The sequence below is a fragment of the Anastrepha obliqua genome, chromosome 1 (genome assembly GCF_027943255.1).
Source record: "Anastrepha obliqua isolate idAnaObli1 chromosome 1, idAnaObli1_1.0, whole genome shotgun sequence".
In the NCBI taxonomy this organism is placed as follows: Eukaryota; Metazoa; Arthropoda; class Insecta; order Diptera; family Tephritidae; genus Anastrepha; species Anastrepha obliqua.
In genome coordinates this window covers 57839835-57858270 of record NC_072892.1, presented here as the reverse complement: position 1 = coordinate 57858270, position 18436 = coordinate 57839835, and the positions used below count along the sequence as shown (strand labels likewise).

General features: G+C 30.7%; 1 protein-coding gene across 2 annotated transcripts in view; it reads right to left on the bottom strand.

The window, feature by feature from the left end:
• The window catches only part of LOC129245085 (putative cyclin-dependent serine/threonine-protein kinase DDB_G0272797/DDB_G0274007), a 61285-nt gene extending 45359 nt beyond the window's left edge, over nt 1-15926 (bottom strand). The window contains exon 1 of one of the 2 annotated variants that reach the window (XM_054883070.1): nt 15869-15926. The gene's annotated coding sequence lies outside the window, so the exon portion shown is untranslated. Of the gene's footprint in view, nt 1-13188; nt 13277-15868 lie in introns of those variants that run through there. The other variant, XM_054883062.1, reaches the window with a different exon arrangement.
• Nucleotides 15927-18436: the final 2510 nt, after the last annotated feature.

The window sequence follows — 18436 nt, the reverse complement described above, 5'->3', positions numbered from 1 at the left end:
AATAAAATCTTATCAAATAAATAAAATAAATTTAATTAAATTACAATGAGAAAATAAAACAAATATTAAATGCAACAAAAAAATATATACTAAAACAAGGAAATCAAAGAAATTAAATGAATTGAAGCAAATCAAGCTTAAACGAAATAAAATAAAATAAAATAAACTGAAAAAATAGTAAATTAAAATCTAAGCAATTAAATTAAATAAATTGAATTAAATTAAATGAATTAACGCCAAGTAGATTTATGTAAACCAAAATGCAATATATTAAAAAAGCCAGAAAACAAATTTCCACAAAAAAATCTTATTGAAAAAAATATGTATACGAGTATAATAAAATAAGATGAAGTATGGATTGCAATTAAAATAAATTAAAATTATCTACAAAATCAACTGAAATGCGAAAATAAAATACATTAAAATTTAATTCAATAAGACAAATAAAAAAATGGAAAGCAAATCTAAATAAAATGATTGAATTAAAATAAAAATTTAAATAAAAAATTCAATAATAATCGCGGCACCACGATTCCACAACTATTAACTTTTATTAGAAAAAAAAAACGAAGAAGAAACGCAAAAGAAAGTGTAAGAATGGGGTTGCCACATTGCGTGAATAAAGGTGGTGACAGACTTGATAGATAATTTGCAACACTTCTGTAACTCTCAAATCTGACATCATTTACAAAATGATGGTAGCAAAACTACAAGATTTACATTTCATAGAATGAGCAAAGAAAATAGAATCCAAAATTGATTCGGGGTGGCGCGCAATCCGAGCAGCTTCACATACTTTTCTGACGATAGATTCTGGCCAATTGTTACCCGAATAAAGTGATGACGTATGTCGAAAACTGGATTTTTGCTTAATTTCTGTTCGCTTTTTTGCCGTTGATTAATGCGGATTCGCTTTGGCCCTGCAGTTCACTGAAAAATTACTTCAAATAGAGGACTTCCTTTGCTGAGTCGGACAAGGTCAAATATTCAGCCTCGGTGCTGGATACAGTCACGGTTTTTTGTTTACGGGACTCCCAACTAATAAAGACATTCGCATATTTGAAGGCAAATCTGGCTTAATTTCCTACGAATTAACGCAAAGTTTTTTTATTTATAAAAAATGCAATTTGTTGATATAAAAAAATTAAATAAAATAGTCAAAAAAGAACTCAGATAAAAAATTAAGTAAAATATGAGTAGGTAAAATAATGGGTTAAAATAAAATAAAATTATATAAACTCAGTTAAAAAGAATTAAAAAATTTAAATAAAAAAATAGAATAAAATGAAATAAATTAAAATTAAGTTAAAACAATAAAAAATAAAATCAAAGCATTTAATAAAAAAAAAAAATATAAAATTAAATTTAATTTACAAAAATGTTACAAAATACAATAAGTAAGGGTTGAATAATGGGTTAAAATTAAATTAAAGGTCCTCAAAAAACCAAACAAAAACTTACTTTAAGGGGTAACACCACTCTACACGCGTAAAATAAACACGATTTTTAAAGAATTTTTTTGTATAGAAAGAAAGGGGAAAACAATCACTCTGATTTGGGAAGTTATTACTTATATACTAAAATACAAAACTACAAAGTTTGATCGAAAAATTTTACAAAATGACGGCATTGGAGACATTTTTGTAATGTGGTTTCTCTTGAAGGAGCTCCGCGGCACGCAGCACAGAGGGTTCAAATTTTAATGTGGAACAAGGAAATTTATTTTTTCTCAATCTAGATAAGAATAGCTAGAGAAACACGTAGGGGATTTAAAAAATATTTATTTTTGTGGTATTAGCAAGCATTTGAAGAAAAAAACTCTATTTTGGACTAAAAAAACGGCACTTAAATAATTATAACAATCGTTTAAATTAATCTATCGAAAATCCCCTACGCTCTTCTCTTACAGACGTAGTGAAAAACCTGATTAAAAATATTTAAAATTGTTTGAGTTATGCTGCGTGCCAATTTCAGAAAACGTGTTTTGAGAAAAACGCGTTTAAAGTTTGGAAATTTGGAGAAGTCGTTAGGTAGCAGTCACTAACGCTTGGTTAAAAGCTTAAAATATTTATGAAATAGACTTCGGTAACGTATAAAACTTTTTGTTCTGTATTTTAAAAGGTTCAAAGAATTTTTTAAGCTTATAAAAAAAAAATCAATTTTTTGAAATTTCTACAGTGGTGTTACCCCTTAATAAAATATATAATTAAAAATATAGGAATTTAAACTGATTTTCGTTAAAAAAAGACTAATTGGGTTTACATGCATTAAAATAAAGCTTAGTAAAGCAAAATAAAGCAACGAGACCTCTGACTCCTTATCTGAGATGAGCTCTGAGGCCAACTTCTTTGACCCGCATTCCATTCTGCCAATCCCTTCTGCAGCCATCAAAGCCACGGTTAGCAAATGGGTTACTACAACCCACTTGGAAGCCTGAGAGAGGCTGCAGATGGACTAAACTAATGTTACCTGTCATATTTGACCGTCTGTCGCAAATCCTCCTGTCATTATGCAGAAAGGGCTACATACAGCTGGTTGGACTGATGTCGGGCGACTTTCTGTGGGTGAAGCACATGAAAGCGGTAGTCATCTCAGACAGTGCACTCTGCCCAGCTTACGAAGAGGAAGATGAGATGGCGGACCACTTTCTGAGTGTCTGCCCGGCCTTCGCTCGAGTCAGGCTTGAGGTCTTTGGCACTGATGTATTGAGAAAAAGCCACCTTGGCTCCTTGGCACACAAGACCTACTCAGATTTCTTCGGAGAGCGGGTAGATTTAAAGAAAATTAAAAGGGAATCCGAGTGCAGTACAATGGACTTAATTGTGTCTGAGTGCTGTACTTGCTAGTTGTCCCTGACAAAAAAAAAACTTAAAAAAAAAAACGAATTCAATCACATCTATATAATAATAAAAATGTGGAAACATCCAGAATAAATTATATAAATTATTCGCAATTATTGACAACTAATAATTATTAATAGACGAACGTATTTTGTAAAAGAGAGTTAATCCTTAAACTAAATTAACTACACATAAATTAAATTAAAATCAACAATAGAGCAAATCATAATAAAATACAAAAAGTAAAAAAATATACCTCCAGTTAAAAAAACCATTCTTTTCTTTCTCTGCTAAAAGTTGTATAAAATACAAAATAAATCTCCCTAATCCCCGCCATATGCAACTACATCCTATTTTCCTTCTCCGCTTATTTTCTTATTTACTTATATACGCATAAATTGTTTGCTTAGAAGCTTACATGCATACACACACATACACATACACGTACTCCAACATAAGATTGTCTCGTTTATTAGGCGCTTTGCCGTCATTTCTGCCGGTTTAGGTAACTGAAATATCGACGAAATGATTTCTAAATTGAGCCCTAGGAATCGATTTAAGTTTCGGGAGACGTTATATTTAATATATAATATCATAAATATACATATATATATTTAAATATAACGTCTCCCGAAGCTTAAAACGATTCCTTGGGCTCAACTATGTGCAAATGTTGCTTCCAAGAATTTATAGATATTTGATTAAGACCATCCCTTCCCTCCATCTCAATACACATTTTATTTCCCTTTCAACTTTATTTTGTTTTCACTTTGAAAACCATTTACTAGCTGCCTAGTCTTTCGATTGCCATCGATACACATCAGCATGCTTACATCTTTATGAGCTACCAAATTTCAATTTTTTTTAACAGTCCTCCTGACACGGGTGTTAATTGCTAGCGTTGCATACTTTAGAGCGTTACAAGCAATAAGAAATTAAAGGGTCGACTTTTCGTGACTTGTAACTGTATCAACAATTATTATACTTATATATATATATTATTTTTTTCCAATTTTCCCCTTTAATTAATTTTCCTTTTATAACTGCGCCAATGCTTATTAGAGTATAAGCAGAAATTATGCGCTAAGGGTTGTTTGGATAAAATAAGGAATACTGACGGACCGAATATAAGTTTACTTCATGTAATTTGCTGCATGAGCATTTAACATTTTTTTATGACTTATCTTTAATGACACTTTTAAGTCGGACACACATTTTTTAAGTAGCTTTTAATTTTAATTTGTAGCAAAGCATTTTTGGAAAAGCTATTTGCAGTTAATTTTAATGATTTTTAATTTCATGTATTTGAGAATGCTCTTTTTGTATTTTTCTAGAGCTGTAGGTGGAATGAATAACGACCACCTAATATAGGTTCATAATGAAGCCGAGGAATTTGGCAACTGTGCCAATAAACTACTTCGGACCTTTATTTGGGTAGAGATCTACTTTGCAAAGCTTTACGACTCCTAAGTGTAATTTTTATATGTCGTTAGTAGAAAAAACGACACTGGTCTAGTTCGGCGCCATCTTTTCTTGCTTCTTTGTATATGACTGTATGCAGTACCAGATGCGACTTTTACTTAAACTGGATAATCTTTAAGCGAACTTTTATCAAACAAGCCGGCATATTGCCTTATCTATTGCATTTCTGGCCACTACCGCAAAGCAGGGAATCACTTTAAATTGCTGCTTAAAATCTTTGTACAATGCCAGACTTTTTTTTTATGCTAAAGCCTCTGCAGAAAACATTCCATAGCAGCTTCAACCGATATAACAGAGTTTTTCTTTTCTCTAAGCTTGCCACCTTTTGCACATTCTTATGGTAAATCGGCATAGGAAAATATGGTATATAAAATGTTGTGGAATTTTATGTAAAAATCAATGGTGAATATTTTTTATGGTACATTTTAACCCTCTAACGCTTCAACCGATGTACCTTTTTGGTATCTTTTGTGAGAAAGAGCAAAAATTCTCAAAACAGAGAAACAGAGAAGATATCTGACTCTTCCTTAAGCTCATTAATGATAGAAATAACAGAAATAAGGCAAAAAGAAAATTTGCTAAGGGCTAATTTTGTTAGAGTGTTATGACAAAAAAATTGTTTTGGTAAAATTTCAGTATACGTAAGTTACAGTTCAAATTTTTATTTAAATGTTTTTTAATTTATTTTTTAAGGTTATTTTAATTTTTTTTAATGTTTTTTAATATGTTTTTTGTTTTTTTTTATTTTTTTTATTTTTTTTTATTTTTTTTTTTATTTTTTGTTTTTTGGATTTTGTTTTTAAATTCTTTTTTTGTTTTAGGTTTTTTAAGATGTTTTCAATTTGTCACTAGTAGCATCAAATTTTCGCATAAATAAATATATGAAAGTAAACTTTAATTGTTGTTGTAGTTTACTTAAGTATTCACAATACGTATAACTGTAAAGGGTACTTCCTAAAAATTTCTGCCCTGTTGATTTGAATTGAAAAAGTTAGTACTACATATTTAGCAATTTTTATTTTTGATTTAAAGGCGAAAGTTCTGACTGCTAATCCTGTTTTTCTTTGCAAAAAAATATTATTGTTTTTTGCTATTTTACCTTTGTAAAAAAATATTTTTCTGCTATTTTTCATTTAATAAACATTTTCTATTTTGGCCGCCCCTCAACTTCGCGCTACCTCCAGAATACCTGGATTGGTGAAAAAAAAACCTGAAGCGCTTGCAACAAACCTTTTCTACATTTTCTTACGCTTTAGATTCTTAAAAATTAATTATTATTAAAGGCGAAAAAAAGTATATTTTTACTTGTATTTTAATTTGCCTGCTTCGCATTTTTAGAAACGTACTTTATTGCCTGTCTTTATTACACCTAAATATATTTCGAGCTTACATCGTCAAATGTAACTTGCCTATAGAATTTTAATTGAATCATTACCAAGTTGTGCCTTCAGTTCGTGACGCAATTTCATCTGCGCTCATATTGTAAGGGTTTGGCTGGTTTGCAGGGGTGAAAGCGAGCGCATGGCGGCAGACAAGCAAATTTAAACGCACACGCACTTTTTTTATAATCCCATATAAGTATGTGAATGTCTTACGAGCGCTTATTTCGCTCGCAATCCGCTCTCCTCTCTCAGCAACATTTATACTAATTCTCCTGTATTTGTTGTATTGCATGAACTTTTGTCGGCATAGTGTTTTTTTTTACTGATAAATCATGAACTTTGTTACAAAGGTATAGTTTACGCAACTCGTGTTTTTTATTTTTGGGTTTGCTTTTTTTTGTCGTTATTCGTTTTTTTTTTGTGTTTTTGTAAGCGCATCAACGCAAGTAAATATTACGTTTGCACACAGTAACTGTTAACTGAAGAGCTATGTATTGCCTTGGCACTGTACTGCACTTTTTTTTTGCTGCCTTACACCTGTGGTGGACGTGTATGTATGTGCACTTGTACTGGTACTTATGCCTTCGCTCGTATCCCAGCTTTAGTCGTCTTTTCTAGCTTTGTTTGTTGCTATACTTGCTTTTTATTCACTACTCACATGCAACTACAAAGTCACATTACATACAAAGAAGAGAAACAGTAGTAGGAGAAGGGATATTAGGCGAAAGAGCATGCGAGTTTTTTCCCCTCTTTTATTTATAGGAAATGCGTGTGGGCGGGCGATCATTAGCAGTCGTTGCATTGGTGACACAACGACTAAGCTAAGCCGTAAATGCATGAGATTGTAGTGAGGTTGTTGTTGTCAATACGTATTTTTTTCCTCCCTTTTTTAAGTTCAACTCAACAAGTCGCATTTTGCCACCCATTTTTTTTTTTTTTTTTTTTTTTTTTTTTTTACTTGTTCCCCAAGTACCTTGACAACTATAATCGTTCATCTTACAAGCAGTAAGTGTAGTTTACATTTTGTATATACGTATGTATGTATGCATGTATTGGAAAGTGTGTACGTTATTGACCTTGATTTTGCTTACCTAATTTGTAAACGCTTGTATTTTATAGTTGCATATGTGTATGTGTTGTTGTAAATTTACCAAAAAGGCATGTGAACTACCTGAACCTGGCGAGCATAACTGAGTGAATGGTGATTTTTTTAAATATTTGCAATATTTTTATGGTTACAATTTTTTATTTATTTTCTAGTTTTTTTTTAATGTTGCATTTGTTGTAAGTAATAATAAGTAATAAATCAACGAGATTTTTTAGCCGTTTAAAACTTACACTAAAATTGTATGCGCCGTGTCACTGAGTACGCAAACATTTTCAATAAATATGCAATATTCAAGATTTAAATAAAAATTTGTTGAATTTTTCTAAATTTGGTTAAAGTTTGAACATTTGATTTATATGTTTTTTAAAGCATGAGCAATATTTAAAAATATAAATGCAAAAAAAAATGTTTCACTCAAAAAACAAAAATTGTAAATATAATATTAAAACAAAAAACTCACTATGTATTCAGTTATGTCGTACATACATACAGCAGTATTTGATATACTCGACAATAAACGATTTCCAAATGTCTGTTGTGGAAAAATCGATAGAGGCCAAATTTTTCAAAATTTTAAAAATTAATAATTTCAAAATTTTTATGTACTCAAATAATTTGCTTAAAAGCACCAAACCTTGATGTGACAAAATTTCACCTCTCATTTGATATTTCACGTTCTCAATGGCCTGCTACCAACCGATTGGTGCTCATATCGTCTCGGTCTCGACTACGTTGGCTGGCCAAAAGTGCAAAGCAAGAAAATTCAAAGCTACGGTGCATTTAATAATTTTTTATGAACAATTTTTCCCTATTCTATTTCAAACACCATAAAAATTCAAGTTTCAAACTTTGTGGAAATTAAAAAAAAGACATCAAAAATTTTCTTCAAAATTAAAATTTTTCTTAGTAAGAATTTTTAGAATAATTTCGAGTATGCGATAATGCTCGAGTATTTCTGCAGGAGCTGTCAAGCAGAAGGTGCGAAGGAAAGTCTTTTCCACTACTTATGTGAATGTCCAGGGCTAGCTAGGGCACGACTCCGCTCCTTTGGTAAGCCTTTCCTGCAGCAAATTAATGAAATCGCAGACATCGAGATAAAGAATTTGCTGCTATACTTGGACCTCACTAAATGCATTTGACTTAGAGCAAAAAAAAAACATCATTATACGAGGACGGTGGTAGTAAAACGGTGCTGGTCACTAATTAGGATTATTTCAGTGGACCCCATTGCTTGTCTATTTGTATATTGCAGCTGCCTAGTTCACAAGTATCAAGTATTATCGATGTACGACGCCACTTGCCAATATTATAAATCTTCTAATAGGGCAATAATTTATGCGCCACCTTGCAAATATTCCCACCTTTGTCCCATTGCACACGTGTGTACCGCCACTTTCCTCACAATAAATCTTTCCTAAAATAAATTTTCAAATAACAAACCGCCGCATCACTGAAGGCTCTACCCTTTCAAATCATCAATACGCTTATTACCACACTCGGAAAATCATTCTCTGGAAAGTTCTGCTTATTTTGGAAAGCAGTTTGTGTGTGTACGCAAATTTGGAAACTCATAAACAAAAGCAACAATTTAAGCTTCGTCTGCGACTCACATTCAGGCATACGTTATGAACGACTCGTTTTGTTTGTATAAATAATAACATAAAGTCAAATATAATCATACAACATAAGCGCAGTGAAAGCTTTAAGATACATGCATAATTATGAAATTTGACAAATTAAGCCATCAGAATGTACGAGTATTATAAGAAGTACGATTCATTACCCTAATGGCGCATTTACGAGAAATTTATGAAAGAACTCTCACCCCACACACCAAACAAATAGAAACTATATCCAAATTGCAATGCCATTCAATGTGAGTGTATATACGTAATTAATTAGCGGGAAACGCACGCATGTATGCATACTGTCATTTATAAAGTCAGCTATGCAAAAAAATTCTGCCAGACAAAGCCGCATTCACCACGCAATTACTTAGTCGAATTTACTCATACGCCACCTGGTGCATGCAGACAGAGCTTCACCGTTCGCTCACTTTCTTATGCTCCACCGCAAATTCAAAACACAAAGCAAAACAAAAATCAATTAAGCATTCTTTAGTTTGTGTTCTGCAACAAGAAGAAAGAAAGAAAGAAAAACAAACGAGCAGCATATTTGATTTGATTTCTTCCACCTCCTGCACTTATACGCTGGTTAGCACTCATTTGCATTCATTTTGTTTACTATTATTTACGAGTGTTTGTATGTAAGGTATGGGCTTTGAATTCTTAGGCCTTTTACGTTGTACGTTTGTGTGTATGTGTGAATTTATATGCAAACTGTAAGTGTTTGCGGATTGTGGTGGCGTACATACATATGAAGGCAAGCGCTAAGCGCTTTTGTGCATTTCCAAATGGTGTAAAGTCCTGAAATTGTAAGGTTTATATAAAGAGCGTATTTTTTGTCTTGTGGATTATTTAATGGCTTAGCAGATAATATTTTTAAAGAGGTTATGTGACATTAATTAAACAGAAGTTAAAAAAAAAAGTTAATAAATTTTAAATTTCAATTAATATTTTTATTTTATTATTTTATTTTACTCTATTTTATTATTTTTTTTAAATTAAAAAAAATTTTTTTAAATTGTTTTTTGCCTTTTTATATTTTATTTTATTTGTTTTTCTTCATTTTATTTTATTGTAAGTTGTTTTGCCTTAATTTTTTGTTTTTGATTATATCCAATTTTTTTATTTGCGTAATTAATTTAGTTTATTTTTTCGTTTAACTATATTTTTGAATATTATATATTATTAGTTACTTATTATACGTTTTTTTTTATTTTTAGTCTCGATAAGGTCCTCCTGACTCCCACGAGAGAGAGTCTACTCATCCAGACCACTGATTCATAGGTAATAATAGGTCTTATCAAAGCCTTGTAGATCCATAGGACCTTGCTAGGAGAAAGACCCCACGTTTTCCCAAATACACCCTTGCACTGCCAGAGAGCTGTCAGTGCTTTGGATGTCTTTGTTTCAACGTGTGATTTCCATAGGAGCTTACTATCGAGGATTACTTCAAGATATTTAATTTCCTTGGATAGCTCGATTGTGACTCCTTTTAGCTTAGGCAGAACGAGTCCATCAAGCTCCCTCCTTCTGGTGCAGAGGACAATACCAGTCTTGCCGATAGCCCATTCGCACAGCACCAAGTGTCAATCAGATCCAGAGTTTTCTGCACTTTCCTGCAGATGCTCATAAGCGAAGGGCCTGTTACCAAACAAGCAACATCGTCCGCATATGCTTGTGCGTAGACTCCCGAATCGTTTAAGGTGGTGATTAGAGGTTCGATTACCATGCACCAGAGCAATGGAGACAGCACACCGCCTTGGGGGCAACCTCTATTAACCCTGGATTACACCAGCAGATCTTCCTCTGCTCGTACCGAGACGGTTCTTTAGGCCAGCATCGAACGAATCCAATTCACTAGCACCCGGTCTACGCCGTGTAATTAAGACGTAGTCTTTCTTATTTTTGGGTTTTAATGTTTTATTTTTTTACTTTATCTTATTTTATTTCAACTTTTTAGTTTGTATTATTTTAGTATAATTTTATTGTAATCTGTTTGCCTTTTCTATTTTATTTATCTATGTTTTTGACTTTATATTTTGTTATTAATTAATAATTTTATTTTATTTCTTTATTTTACTTCTATATTTTACTCCAATTTATTATAATTTATTGTACTTTTTTATTTTACTTTTACCATTTCCTATTTTCTTTATTTTTGCCTTCTATTTAATTTTTTATTTTTATCGTTTGTGTTATTCATATAAAAATTAATGCAATTTACTTAATTTTTAAAAGTCTGCTTTCTTTTTATGTTTTTATGTCATATTTTGTTTTTATTTCATCTTTCTGTCATTACTTCTTCATTTACTATTTGTATTTATATTAACATTTTTTTAATTTTTGTACTTTCTTGTTTTGTTTTAACTTAAGGTTTTTTATTTTTAATTTTTATTTATACTTTTATTTTAACTTATTCCTTTCCTTTAATTTCACTTTATTTTATTGTTATATTTTATAAAAATATATTTTCTTGGGTTTAGTTAAATTTAATTTTTTGTAAACTTAATTTTTTTAATGTTGTTTGTATTTAAGTCAGCTTTACTTGATTAGTTTTTTTATTTTTTATATATTTTTCCACCTTTTTCTTTTTTTTAGTATTTTTTTAATATATTTTTTATGTTTTTATATTTTTTATTTTTTTAATATATTGTTATATTTTTTTATATTTTTTACATATATATTTTTAAACTTTATTTTATTTTTATTATTTTCTTGTTTTTAACTTTTGTGTTATTTATATAAAATGTAACTCAATTTTATTTTAAAATTGAACTGTATTATTTTATTTGCTTTCAATGCAATCTTCTTTCATTTACTTAATATATTTCCTACACTGATGCTTTCCATTTCAATTCAACCGGGCTATTCGGGTCATGTTCTTCGATTTCGATGTAAGTCAAATGTGTTGCTCCCTGGTCAAAATAATGAGACTGTATTTTTTGTTCGCCCGAAAAAAATTTTGTTTCAAGATTTATTGGCAATTTTGTTTTTCTGCTCAAAATCGATTTTTTTAATTATATAAGAAAATTTTTTTTAAAGGCTCATAACTTAGTCAAAAATGAACCGATTTTAATGATTCTGGGTTCAAAGTGATCGTCATTACTTGCACGAGGGACTTCATGTACAAACAATAGCAAAAAGGTAGTTGAAAATTTATTATTTTGCAAAGAAACAAAAAGTGTGATTTTTTTCGAAATTCTCAATATTTCAAAAAGTGTATTTTTTTAATTTTTTCCAAATCAAGAGGACACCTCAAACTTCAATTGAGCTGAATGTCCAGTAGTTGTTTTATAAAAATTAATTTTATTTGAAATTATTTTATTTTATTTTACTTTTTTATTATTATTTTATTTATATATTATTATTTTATATTCTTATGCGCCTTAATTATTTTTTTCATTTCTTTTAATTAATTTATTTTCTTTTACTATTACTATTTTACTTCCTGTTTTTGTTTGTTTCACTTCATTGTTTCACTTCATTGTTTAATTTTATTATATTTTACTTTTTTTGTTTTATTTTATATTCCTTATATCTAAGATGTCTGTTATTTATATAAAATTTAGATACATTTCTTATTTAATTTTTATAACTAAACTTTTGTGATTTAATTTTTTCATCAATTTATTCTAGTTTATTAATTTTCTTTATTTAATTTTTTAATGTTTTCGATTTTACTTTTTTTATTTTTTCTATTATTTAATATTTATATTATATATTTTAAAGTGTTACTTAATTTATAATTTTTTAAATTAGCTTAGTTTTTCTTTCTTTTACTTTGTTGTATATTATTTTAATAAATTTTTTTCTGTATTATTTGTTCGTTTATTTTGATATTTTTATTTTTTTCGTTTAGTCCTATTTTACTGTATTTTATTTTACTTTATTTCAATTTATTTCTTTTTTTATTTGCTCGTTTAAATTTTATTTTTATGTTTTATACTTTTTTACTGTAATACATTTTTTTTTATTAATTTTTATTTATTTTTTAAATAATTGCTTTTTTATATTAATTTTTTGAATTATTTTATTTCATATTAATTTTCTATTTTTCGGTTTTAGTTTTTAAATTATCTTATTTTTTCTTTCGTTTAATTGAATTAATTTTTTTATTTATATCTTTATTTTTATAAATTTAGTTCTCATTTCATTTAAATTTATTTCATTATTTTTTTGTTCGGTTATATCTTTTTATGTAAAAGTTTCATATAATTTTACTGTAATAAATGTTTTTATTCTTTTTTATTTATTTTTTAAATTATTATTTTTTACTATTAATTTTAAAATTATTTTGTTCTTATTTTCCGGTTTTTGTGCTTCAGTTTTTATATTCATTTTTTACAGTATATTTATTTCAAATGATTTTGTTTTTATTTCATTTTTGTTTTGGTAAAATTCGTTTTATTCTTTTTGCTTATTTTATTTATTGTTTGTAAAATTTTTTATTTAATATATCTTATTTAAAATTTGTTTTAGTTTAATCCATTATTATTTCGTTTTTCATTTTATATATTTATAAATAAAAATTATGTTGTACTGAACGCCTTTTCAATTCACATTAGTTTGTGAACACCTTCAATGCAAAGAAATTAACAGCAGCATGACAAAAGTAAATGCATTGAACACAATCATAAGTTGATATACATTACTATATACATTGTATGTATGTGTGCGCTTAAATGAACGACTAACACAAATAAGTACATTGTTTTGATAATTTTATTTGATTTTATTTTTGTTTTGCCTACCGTTTCAAATTATCTCTAGACGTTATATCACAGCTAAAAACCATTAATATTTGTTTATAAACACATTTCCGTGTGTGTTTATAATTTTGTTGTGGCTATTGTTGTTTTAACGTGTTCTATTTTACACTGGTGCAATAATTGTTTGTTTTGCTTGCTTTGTTTTGGTTTTGGTTTTATTTTTATTCTTACATTTGTCGTTATGTAACTCCTCGGATTGGTTTGTTTACTTTTTAAATTTATTTTAACTGTTGCTTTGTATTTTTGCTAATTTGAATTTTCGTTACACTTTGCTTATTGTATTTCTATAATTTTTTGTTGTTGTTTTAAAGTTCTAGCAGTTCGACTATTGGAGGGCTTACTTTATTGAATTCACACGCTCGCATTCACTTGCTTATAATTAACAGATCTTCGTGCGCTGCAGCTGCAGGAAATGTTGTACGTAATTATTTAATTTGATTGGTTTTTTGTGTAAAAAAATTGTTGCGACTTTTATTTCGCGCAGTCTGTTTTTGTTTTTAATTAGATTTAGTACTGATAAATGCCCTTAATGATCTGGAATATGCTTTTGCTTTATCCACTTGCGAACTAAGGTCCTAGTGTGAAATTTTCATTTGGCATTGTAAATGGGTGGGAAAGGAGAGAAGTCTTCACTAACATAAAGTTCTTTGATTGATTTTTGTACTGATGTAATCCAGCAGTGTGATAAGTTATACTTCTTAGAGAAATTCCAGTTAGGATTTCTCTTTTACCTACGAATATAACTCAAAGAAAATTGCATTAACTTCCACACCGAATGTTTTAAATTGGATTGCATTGTAGACGCGACATTTTTTTTTAGAAGCTTACGAGAGCTCTTTTTGTCTTCAAAACGGGATGATTGCCTTCAAAACACAAGAAATCATACCGAGGATGATATTAAAAGTCAGTAATTTGGTGCCAACCAAGGGATCTACTGCGATAGAATAAAACCCGTGATTTCACGAAGGGACACAATCATTTACTTTGTACTTTGCAAGAAGAGAGGGATTGTGGAAAGAAAGTATTAAGATGTTATGGTAACTTTTAAGGGGTAACACCACTGTAGAAATTTCAAAAAATTGATTTTTTTTTATATGCTTAAAAAATTCTTTGAACCTTTTAAAATACAGAACAAAAAGTTTTATACGTTACCGAAGTCTATTTCATAAATATTTTAAGCTTTTAACCAAGCGTTAGTGACTGCTACCTAACGACTTCTCCAAATTTCCAAACTTTAAACGCGTTTTTCTCAAAACACGTTTTCTGAAATTGGCACGCAGCATAACTCAAACAATTTTAAATATTTTTAATCAGGTTTTTCACTACGTCTGTAAGAGAAGAGCGTAGGGGATTTTCGATAGATTAATTTAAACGATTGTTATAATTATTTAAGTGCCGTTTTTTTAGTCCAAAATAGAGTTTTTTCCTTCAAATGCTTGCTAATTCCACAAAAATAAATATTTTTTAAATCCCCTACGTGTTTCTCTAGCTATTCTTATCTAGATTAAGAAAAAAAATGTTTCTTTGTTCCAGATTAAAATTTGCACCCTCTGTGCTGGGTGCCGCGGAGCTCCTTCATGAGAAACCACATTACAAAAATGTCTCCAATGCCGCCATTTTGTAAAATTTTTCGATCAAACTTTGTAGTTTTGTATTTTAGTATATAAGTAATAACTTCCCAAATCAGAGTGATTGTTTTCCCTTTCCTTCTATACAAAAAAATTCTTTAAAAATCGTGTTTATTTTACGCGTGTACAGTGGTGTTACCCCTTAAGCAGAGTTCTTCTTCAAAATTGCGATATTTTTGGAATACAAATTGATTTCATTTATGGACTGGCGGTTTCAAAAAACATATGGAATAGTTGGTGTTAATAAAAATGGTAAATTGAGTGCTTCCAAATGACCCAATAAACCGTTGACCTTCAACTTGGCATTATTTCCATTTTGATTTTGGCTAGCCAAACTTCGACTTCTAACAAACTAAATAATGAAATTTTGCGATCAGCATAAGCTATAAGTCGTTAGCAGTCAATCGTGGCGGAAAAACATCAAATTGATAATCGCTTTTGATTGTTCAGGAGTTTGGGGTCGAGTGGGCATAGGCGTGGCTATGCTGGGGTTGTTCTTGTAAAACCACCAATATTCCCTATTAAGGTGTGGCCGTTCTTGGCCACATAAAAATTCGAGTCAAGGGAACGGTTGGTGCCAGTCCCCGCTTGGTTGGATGACCACTGTGAACATGAAGCATCGAATGATATAAAAAAATGTGAATAGCGGATGCCACTCGGCAAGCAATCGCAAACTTTTATTTCTATTAAAAGCCTTTGCATAAAGATTTTCCCCTGCTCATTTGATTTATTCATACGAGCATTTAGGTATCTTTCGCACTTTCAAGGAAAATCACGGTGTAAACTTTTTGGCATTTTCGGTAGCTTACTGTATCCACATATTTATGTATTTTCAAACAAATCAACTGCCGTGCGGAGGTGGCATAAATTTGTGAGAAAAATATGAAGACGCACCCACAAACAGATGGAGGAGCTCAGACAAAAACCCAACAAAAGGTATAAGCACTAATTATATATGTATGTATGTGTGGATGTATATACATACATACACATATTCCTGACTATACCCAGGTGTTGCACGCATTTTTTCTCACCTTTTTATTCACAGGCTTGTTTACTCATTTATTAGCATATTTTTGCTATTAAAGTTGTACCGTTATATGCAGTTTATTCTTACTTAGTTGCATATATTTTTTTTTTTTTTTTGATAATTAATCGAAGTGCGCTTTTCTTTCAATTTCTATTTCGTTTTTCTTCTACTTTCTTTACTCTAGTCAGAAGAAAATCTCGTGTCATACTTTTCGCGTTGTTTTTATTTGCTATCGCATTTGTTTTTGCTTTTACACCGAACTATGCCTCGGCCCTCAATGCTTGCATTTTTCATTTGTCCGCATGCAACATGTTGCCAACATTAGCGTCGCGTGCATGCCACTTGTTATTTGTTTATTTTTCTATGCGTATGTTTATTTGTAATACTGTGTGTCTGTGTTCGAGTATGCTATTTGTTGCTTTACTTGCATTACTTGTTCTTATGCCTAAAAAGTTGCTTAGGAACTTTCGCTTATCAACATGTTGCTCGTCTATTTCAATACATTTCGTCGGTGGTGCATTGCGCTCGTAAATTGTGTTTGTTGTAAGTTCAGTATTTTCTGTTACTTATTACTACAATTTGTTTCTTGTTTTTTGCTTTTTGTTTGTGTTTTTAGTTTTTTTTTTTTAATTTGAAATCTCTCGTAATTTGTTTGTGTTGGTGGGGTGTTTGTTGCTTTGTTGTATGGTGGCTTTCATCGTTGTCCGATTGCCTTTGGCTTTTTACTGTTTCTTCCTTTTTCTCAATGCATTTACATATCTACTTATGCGTCTATATATGTATATGTATTTTCACATTTACATTTGCGTCAACAAATATACATATATCTGCTTAGCTGCTTTCTCCTGCTGCTCATTTTTTGCTCTCGATTCTGCTCTCTGCCCGACTCTCAGGCGTCAACGGTAAAAGCCAGCAGCTATTGTCGAACCCGACATATGTTAACGCGTTTAGTATTGTTGCAGCGCAAATTTATATTATATTTCATTTATTGTTGAAATCTATTAAGTGATTAAATGAAAATTTACGTACATACAAATATACGTATATATTTCATTTTTATTCAAACGCGTCCATATTTAAATATTGCATTCTAATCTCGTCTTGGATTGATACAAACAGTCGAATGGTCAGCTGGCGTACACTTTTCCATGCATAAGATTGGGGACGCTGCTGGTAGAGGAAATGTTGGAAGTAACAAAGCAGCGGTATTTATTTAGCAGCATTTGGAAAAAAAATCTAAAAACAACGCGTACTATTTTTTTGTGCAAAACTTTCACACACTTGCAATATATGTATGAAGAATCACCTTTCGCCTCGCGAGAGCTACGATCATCTGCGCCTATTTAATTATCACATATTTTCCACAACTTATTAATATTTTTTTGTTTTTGTTTTCTTTTTTGTATTTTCCGCACGCTTTATCTCGTAACGTCAACACGTTTAATTTTCAATTTGAACTCTGGCGCTGCAAAATGTTGCAAAAGCTTAAAGGAAATAAAAACGTTTGAAGTACTAAGAAAAAATAAGCAATTGTTCCCTTTTATTTTGTAAGAAAACCGTTGCTTTGCGCAAATTGTGTTTAAATTTTTCTGCGTTTTTGTCCTCCGCACCGTTGGACAGTTCGATTGCAAATGTGCGCTCTCCGCTCACGGCTTCGAAAATTTCACTTTTACACAAGCTAAATGAGCTAGTCGTGAGAAAGCTTTTTGCAAGATTAACTTTTTCTCTGTATACCTACAACAAGCAGCGTGCTCTAGTGGCACACTGCGAAGCTTATTGGGTGAGGGTGCCCGCCACTTGCTCGTTAGAACTGCATGGCCAATACAGTAGCACCCCAAAAGGCTGCGATACTCCATCGCACATTGCCTTCTCTGTTTTCACAGCTCTCTCATTATTATTATTATTTTTTTTGCGTTTTATTCGCATTACTTTTGTTAAAAAGCTCTAACTTTTCTAAGCCAGCGCAGGGGTTGAGTTGGGGCGAATAAGTACATAGAAACATACATACATAAGTGCATACCTAAACACACTAAGCGATTGCTCTCCTTCCATCTGAGCAAGGTGTTTCTCTCAATTATTCACTTCATTTTGGTATTTTCTCACGCTGTTTTTGTGTCTTGTCAGAGTCAATGTCGACATTAAAACCTTAAATAGGTACACTAAAAAAGTAATTTTTCGGGACCGCAAAAACAAAAAAAAAAAAGAATCTATAAATAAAGCTGTGCATTGTGCGTTCTCTCTTTCACTTTCTCTTTCCTTTGCTCTCTTCCACGTCGTTTGATATTCTGCTCTAATGCGACGGGCCCTTTATTTGCCGGAGTTAACTTTCATTGCTTATCATACTGCGTACTGAATAAATACTAAGTTACACGTACATAGGTATGTATGTGTGTATATTTTTTAAGTATACCTCCAGCTTTTGTATGAATATATTTTGGTATGTATGAGTGTATGGCAAATTCTGCGCGTGCGGTTGTTGCTCAATACAAAGCCCGGAAAACGTGTTGCATCTACTACAGCGTTACGAAGGTTAGGAAGCATTTCTTGCCAACCAATGACGCACGTGCTTTAA